Source organism: Olea europaea, unplaced genomic scaffold, assembly GCF_002742605.1.
Source record: "Olea europaea var. sylvestris unplaced genomic scaffold, O_europaea_v1 scaffold1899, whole genome shotgun sequence".
Classification (NCBI taxonomy): Eukaryota; Viridiplantae; Streptophyta; class Magnoliopsida; order Lamiales; family Oleaceae; genus Olea; species Olea europaea.
The window spans coordinates 25,497-32,973 of NW_019236796.1; positions in this window are offsets into that span (position 1 = coordinate 25,497).

Genomic DNA, 7,477 nt, shown 5'->3' on the forward strand with positions numbered 1-7,477 from the left:
ATTTCCCCAAATAATTTATATCCCTTTCTACTAAATCTTTTTGCATAGTTTACACACAAGGAGATATATATACTTGAGCAAATAAGAAAAATTTCCAAAGGGAAAGAAAAGATATGGAGATTTTTTAAAAAGCATTGGTTACAGTCAGGAAACAATATTAACATCCAACTTCATCAATTCAAAAGCGTCAAACAAAGGTACTTAGAGGTATAAGTGATTATTTCGTTTTCAAGTTATGATTTTTCATTAAAAGTATGAATGAATTGGTACCTTTGAGTTCGGTACTTCAAAACTACTATAATTTGAATGATCATTCTCTTACTCTATATGTTATGATAATTCTATAGAAATCAAATTTTGCCTAAAAATCTATCAACATGTGACAGTATGAATCTAAAGTTCGATTTTTCTAATTTGGTAATAAAATGCAATGATGATATCTATTGGGTTCCAAACTCATGAGCTAATTCCCTTCATATATGTTAATTTGATTTGCTTGGGGCGTGGATGATTGTAGACAAAGATGTAATGTGCTATGGAGAAACTGATGCCTTAATTTTTTAATTTGATTATGAGATGTCCTCTTTTTTTTCTTTTTTTCTTTTTTTGAACAAATAAATTTCTATGAACATCATTTGTGATACCATTTTAGAAATTAACATACAAGTTACCATTTATCACAAAAATGTTAGCGATAAGATTTAGAGTTACTATATTTTTTTTAAATAAATTTGGCTTCTATCCTTGACTTCAAAAATTCCTAACTCGATCGTTACTTGAAATTTTTTGACAAAACCAATGGGGTTTGATAGCTTCATGGGTTAGCTACTGAGTGAATTGGAAATCATGTAAATTTGATGTCTGTAGAATTTTATATGTCACTTTAAGTAAATTGCGCTGACTTATCTTTTAAACATAGTCGTCGAGAAATTTTGGAAATATTTTAGTACCTCAAATTTTGCCGACGGATACTGATTTTGGGATATGTCATAGTATAAGAAGCTCCCTACTTTCCCTTAAAATTTCAGGAAGTTTTAAAATTTATAACTATGTAAACGAGTTTATTTGACACTTATCGTGTGAAAATGGAAAAGCAAAACATATTATTTTCTTACTTAGCGCCTAAAGTGGTTCATGCATGGAAAGCTTTCAAACATTTTATTTATTTGGTAAATATGTACTTACCAATTACGACTATTCAAGTAATAAAATAGGCATATGCATGAATTTGTTTAGCACTTTCTTTCTTTTATATATTCTTTTGGAATTATTTTAATATTATGTTATTGTTCAAAAGTAGTTTTCTCATGAGAAACTCATTTGTATTTTCTAATAATAGTAAACTTTATGTTAAAAATAAAAAATAATAATAATTTTAAGTAAATTTTTAAATTTAATTTTTACATCTTCCACTAAAAGCATAGTTAATTAAATTATTATTTAGGTAAATTTCCAAGTCTAAAACTAAGGTAAAATTGTTCTAGTGATATTTTCGTCCATGCAATTCTGAGCCTTACAGCATGGTATCAAAGCACAAGCTTAGTCGATTCATGGAATACTGATAGCACTTCATGGAATCTCGTATCCATCAGTCGACCTTATCAAACGACCCAGGAATGTTTAAATAAGCAAAGTTGAAATTCTTATTATGAAAAATGTTATGATTATATTGTTATTTTTCCATATTACAAGTACATTCTACATTTTCTTTATGCATATTTTTATATGTAAAGATGAATGTAATTTTAAAAGAAAAAATGTTTTGTTTAAAAGGCATGTATTGTACTAGATATTAAAGTTGTGAGCTACAGATGGCTATGTGAAGACAAATGCTAGGAGAATGAATCGTGTTAGTCAACAGAAGATAGATATCCGAGCTTACCTTGATTTTGAAAGAGACAAATCCTTAGATCTTGACAGTCACATATGAAACGTGTATCAACATTGGTTAAAAGCAAAGAATATAGGTTACAAGATTAATGACCAATGGGTAACAAGTCATTTGCTAGAAACTCAAGAGACAAATCCTTAGATCTTGACAGTCACATATGAAACGTGTATCAACATTGGTTAAAAGCAAAGAATACAGGTTACAAGATTAATGACCATCAGGTAACAAATCATTTGCTAGAAACTCTTGCATCTCGTAAAAAACGTATCGGTAAGTTTATACAAGAAAATATATTATCTCAAAATTTTGAAATGTGAACATATGAAACTTGACTTTGAGGATTTTTGCAGTGCCTATATCCATAATTGGGAGATTATGATTGGTGATGTTATCTCTCACTCAGGATCAGAATCGACGGTGACTTTAGATGATAAAATGGCACGACAAATTGTGACATATATTGACGAAAAGGAAGAGGAAGATCCAGAAGAAAACCAAGAGTGAAATGAGCAGAGATTATGAAGATTACTCATTTATTTGGAAAAAATAATAATAATAATTTTTGAATTGTTTTTCTTGTTTCAAGATGTAGTGAACGAAAAAAATCATATGATCGAGTTGTGAAATATTTCACTTTGGCCATTCATTCCAATTATTCTGGTCCTTTATTTCTTATTTAAAGGAAAATGTCTCGGGCAAACTATAACAATTTAATAAGGGACCTCTTGCAAGTGGTTCAAGATCTAAGCAGGCTGAATCAGAATCAAACTTCACCCACACCACAAGCTCATATTACTCTCTCGACTCATATCTCAATAGTTGAGTTATTTCGAGAGCACAAATTCCCTACCTTCAATAAAGCATCTAGTCCACTAGTAGCTGAGGAATGGCTTCACAAGTTAAAACGCATTTTTTGACTCATAGCCTACACTGATGTTTAAATGGTCCACTATGCAGAGTTTATTTTTATCGGTGATGCAAGTCGCTGGTGGGATTTGATGTCCCGAACTAGGACCCAAGAGTAATAGTTTGGCGTTAACTTGAGAACAATTCGAGTAGGAAGTGATGGACAAGTATTTCCTCAATCTCTAAGAGATTTCAAAGAGAGCGAATTCTTTCAGCTCAAGCAGGGTAATATGTCCTTGGTTGATTACGAGTAAAAGTTCAACCAACTCTCAAGGTATGCTCCACACCTAGTTGACGCTGAAATTAAGAAGATTCAAAGGTTCTAGCAAGGGTTAAGCCCAGATCTAGGCTTGATTATTGTGTCATGTCATTTCACATCATACCATAAGATGTTGGAATGAGTTCACACTATTTGGTATCAGAAAGCTAATGCAGAGCAACACAATTAATTGTATAGCCGGCGGGATAAATGGCAATTTGGAAATAGAAAGTGAAATGGTCAAGATAAAGGAAAAGAAAAATGGCAAAATAAGAAAGTTAATATCAGATCTAGTGCAAATAAGGTCATAGTAGCTGCAGCAGTGCTATGTCCCAAGTGTGGTAAGCCTTGTCGTAGTGTATGTTTTAATTCGATTATGAAATGTCCACTTTTTTTAACAAATCAATTTCTATAAACATCATTTGTGGTACCATTCTAAGAAAAAAAATTATTAATCATTTATGTTTAAAATTAGTTATTTATTTTAGAAATTAACGTAAAAGATATTGTTTATCATAAAAACATTAGCAATAAGATATACCCCCATTTGGCCCCCTTTAAAACTCCTCGATTCAATTTAATTTTTTCTCTATCATACTTTTAACCACACAATCTTCAATAAAATAATATTACACTCAAATCGAAAACTTTTCAACCACACAATTTTCAAAAAGAAAAAAACATTAATCTCCCCATTATAAATTTAAATAATGGGGGTCAAACGGGGGCATAGTGTTGCTTTTTTTTTCAGTTTCTACTCTTGACTTCAAAAATTGGTAACTTAATTGTTACTCAAAATTTTTGGACAAAACTAATGAGATTTGATAGTCTTATGAGTTAGCTACTGAATCAATTTGAAATCTTGTAAATTCAATATCTGTGAAATTTTATATGTCACTTTAAGTAAACTGCTGTGGTTTATCTTCCAAACAAAGTCGCTGCTGGAAAATAATTTAGTACCTAAGATGTTGCCAATGGAAGCCGATTTTTGGATATGTCATATTATAAGAAGTTCGCTATTTTCCTTAAACTTTCATAAAGTTTGAATATTTATAATTATGTAAACGAGTTTATTTTGACACTTATCGTGCGAAAATAGAAAAGCAAAACAAATTATTTTTTTACTTATGGCCGAAAGTGGTTCATGCATGGAAAACTTTCAAACCTTCAATTTATTTGGTAAGTATATACTTGTCACTATTCACATAATAAAATATGCATATGCATGTATTTGCTCAACACTTTCTTTCTTTTATGAATTTTTTAGAATTATGTTAATATTATATTATTGTCCAAAAGTAGTTTTCTCATGAGAAATTCTTTGGTAGTTTCCGTTAATAGTAAATTGTAGGTTAGAATAAGAAATAAATAAATAATTCTTAAGTAAATTTTTACGTTTTCTGCTAAAAGCATAATTAATTAAATTATTATTTAAGCAAATTCTCAAGTCTAAAGCTAAGATCAAATTGGTCTAGCGACGTTTCTATCCGTGTGGGTCGGAGCCTTACTGGTAGATCCAGAAATCCAAGTGAGCACTAACGGCTGCTAGACAACCATTCAAGCCCGCCACCCAATATAAGAGAAATTTTAAGTAAGCTAACACAGATAGCCGCAGGGGATTGTCGAGTCCAAATGAGCACTAAGGACTGCTAGACGACCATTCAAGCGTACTACCCAATATAAGAAAAAAATTTCAGCAAGGCAAGCACGGGCAACCACAGGGGATCGTTGAGTGATGGCTCTACCCTTGACCATGACTAAGTGTTCCAATTCTCATGTGAATTAGGATCAAGAGATATGAAAACTTTCCTTTGGCCTTGCGCACAAAATTCATTTGATTTTAGATACTAAGGTCCCGTTTGGTACCCATTTTTTTCAAAATGTATTTTTGTCTCTTTTCTTTTCAACCACACATTCTTTAATAAAATAATATTACATGTAAATCCAAAAAATTTCCTTATTTTTCAACCACACATTTTCCATCAATTTACTATTCAAAAATGCATTTTTACATAAAAATATCTCACAAACACCCTCTAAATATCATTTAGATTTATTTTGTTGACCTATGGTTGACTTCTCGTTTTGATTATAACAAACAAATTATGTTTAACAATTATATTTCAATGATTATAGAAGTTATGACAAGCGTGAACAAAAGGATGCTTTCGAAACTTTCGCAAATTGAACAAAGTAGAAGTCGAGCTACACATCAAGACAACGAACACTTCATCAAGTCAAACAAAGAAGAAATTAGAAGAAAATAGATTTAGACACCTTGATTTCAAATGTTATAGTAAAACTCTTTAGTATTTTGCAAATACGTCATTCGAAACTCAAGAAATGTTTCTTCGCACGACAAACACGATTCTGCATAAATAATTTTTCTAAAGGCATGAACCTATTATATACTTTAAAAAATATCAAAAAGTCCGTAAAATATGTTAGAAACATCCTTCATGAGATTACATTTTTTTAAAATATTAAAAGAAGGAAAATTTCTAACTACCGGACACGAACTGGCCTAGAGGACGCATCCGGTAGGTCTAGCAGACGCGTCCGATAACTCTAGCGAATGTTCGGTATGGCAGATTTGTCCAACGGTCAAGAAATTGAACTTTTTGACTTCTTAAAAAAAAAGGTTACTTGATCGTCCAGTAAGACAGAACTTTTGACGATTTTTGCTGCTATAAATATCATATCTTTTTGCATTCAAATACAGACTTTTATGAGCATTAAAAGTGAGATATTATTGATCTTATCTACTCAATCATTTTTCTATATCTATCTTTTCAACTCATTTACATTAGAAAAACTTTTGATTGATTCAATCTTTGAAAATCACTTTATCAAAGCTTTTTTTATCTGACACTTGAGTTTCAATCATTGCTATCTACTAAAGTGTTAGCCATCCTCTCTTATTATGCTCAACTTCAAATAAATCATTCATTGTAAGAGAAGTCTCGATTTGTAAACTCTTCACTTTCAAAGAATTGAAGTCCCGAAAATTTCAACATTGAAAAATGATCGGTGCTCCTTGGTAGTAAGTCACCGGAAGCATTGTAAGAAGGTTGATTGCACCATAAGTCAATCAATATTGTGAAAAGGCTATACTCGTGACGGAGAGCTTGGTAACGGGGGACATAGATCATCGTATTGGATCGAACCTCCATATCATATCGTTTGACTTCTCTTCCCTTTTACTTATCTTTACTTTTATTTATTACTTGTGATTTTATCTTTGTCTTTGTTCTTTTTCATATTTAAGTACATCTGATTAGTTGCTGCATTCAAGTAAGCATTTGTTGTATTCTTAGAAATAGTTTTTGAAAAAGTTGCTACAACCAATTCACCCCCCCCCCCCCTCTTGGTTAGCTAGTTTTGGGCTTTCAATTGGTATCAGAGCAAGATACGTACTTTCTCAGACTTCACAATCTAGATTAAATGGCTAACCAAATGTTTCGTTCTCTTGAAGGTCACTCTACCAACCGACCTCCTTTCTTTGATGGAACACATTACAATTATTAAAAGGCTAGAATGATGATTTACATTTATTCCATATATTACAACATTTGGGAAGTGATTGAATATGGACCTTATAAACCTACTAAGACTATTAAGGTAGATGAACAACCCGACCAAGTCATTCCCAAACCTAGGGAAGAATATGATGAAGAAGAAAAGAGAAAATTATCTTTAAATGCAAAAGCTAAGAATCTTCTTTATTGTGCATTACACAAAATGAATTCAATCGCATTAGTACATATGACTCCGCATATGATATTTGGCATGCATTAGAAGTCATTCATGTAGGCACTAGCAAAGTCAAAGAACCAAAGATTAATCTCTTAGTTAAGGAATTTGAAAAAAAAAATTCACGAAACAAAATGAACCTATTATCGATATGATTACTCACTTTACCGATATTGTAAATGGTCTCAAAAGTTTTGATAGAAAATTTACTAACAGTGAACTTGTAAATAAAATGCTTAGGTCATTTTGGAAGATTGGAGCTCACTGAGAACGTTGATAGAAAAAACCAAGAATATCAACACATATCCATTGAAAGAACAATATGGGACTCCAATAACCTATGAAATCAACAATGCTGAAATCAAAGAAAAGACAAGGAAAAGAAAAGAAAAATCCCAAAAGTCTTAAAAATGCCAAATTCAAATTGGCAATTGATGAAGGTACGTCCAATGAAAATTCAAGTGATGAAGAATTAGATGATTTAGTTCTTCTTGTCAAGAAATAAAAAAAAATTTCGAAACAATCGAAAATTCCAAAAGAAGGAAGAAAAGGGAGAAGAGAAGAACAAGAAAATCATTTGCTACAATTGTGACAAACCCGGACACAAAAGAACCGAATGTCCCAACAAGAAGAAAAATTTCAAAAATAAGGCATTACAAGCTACATGG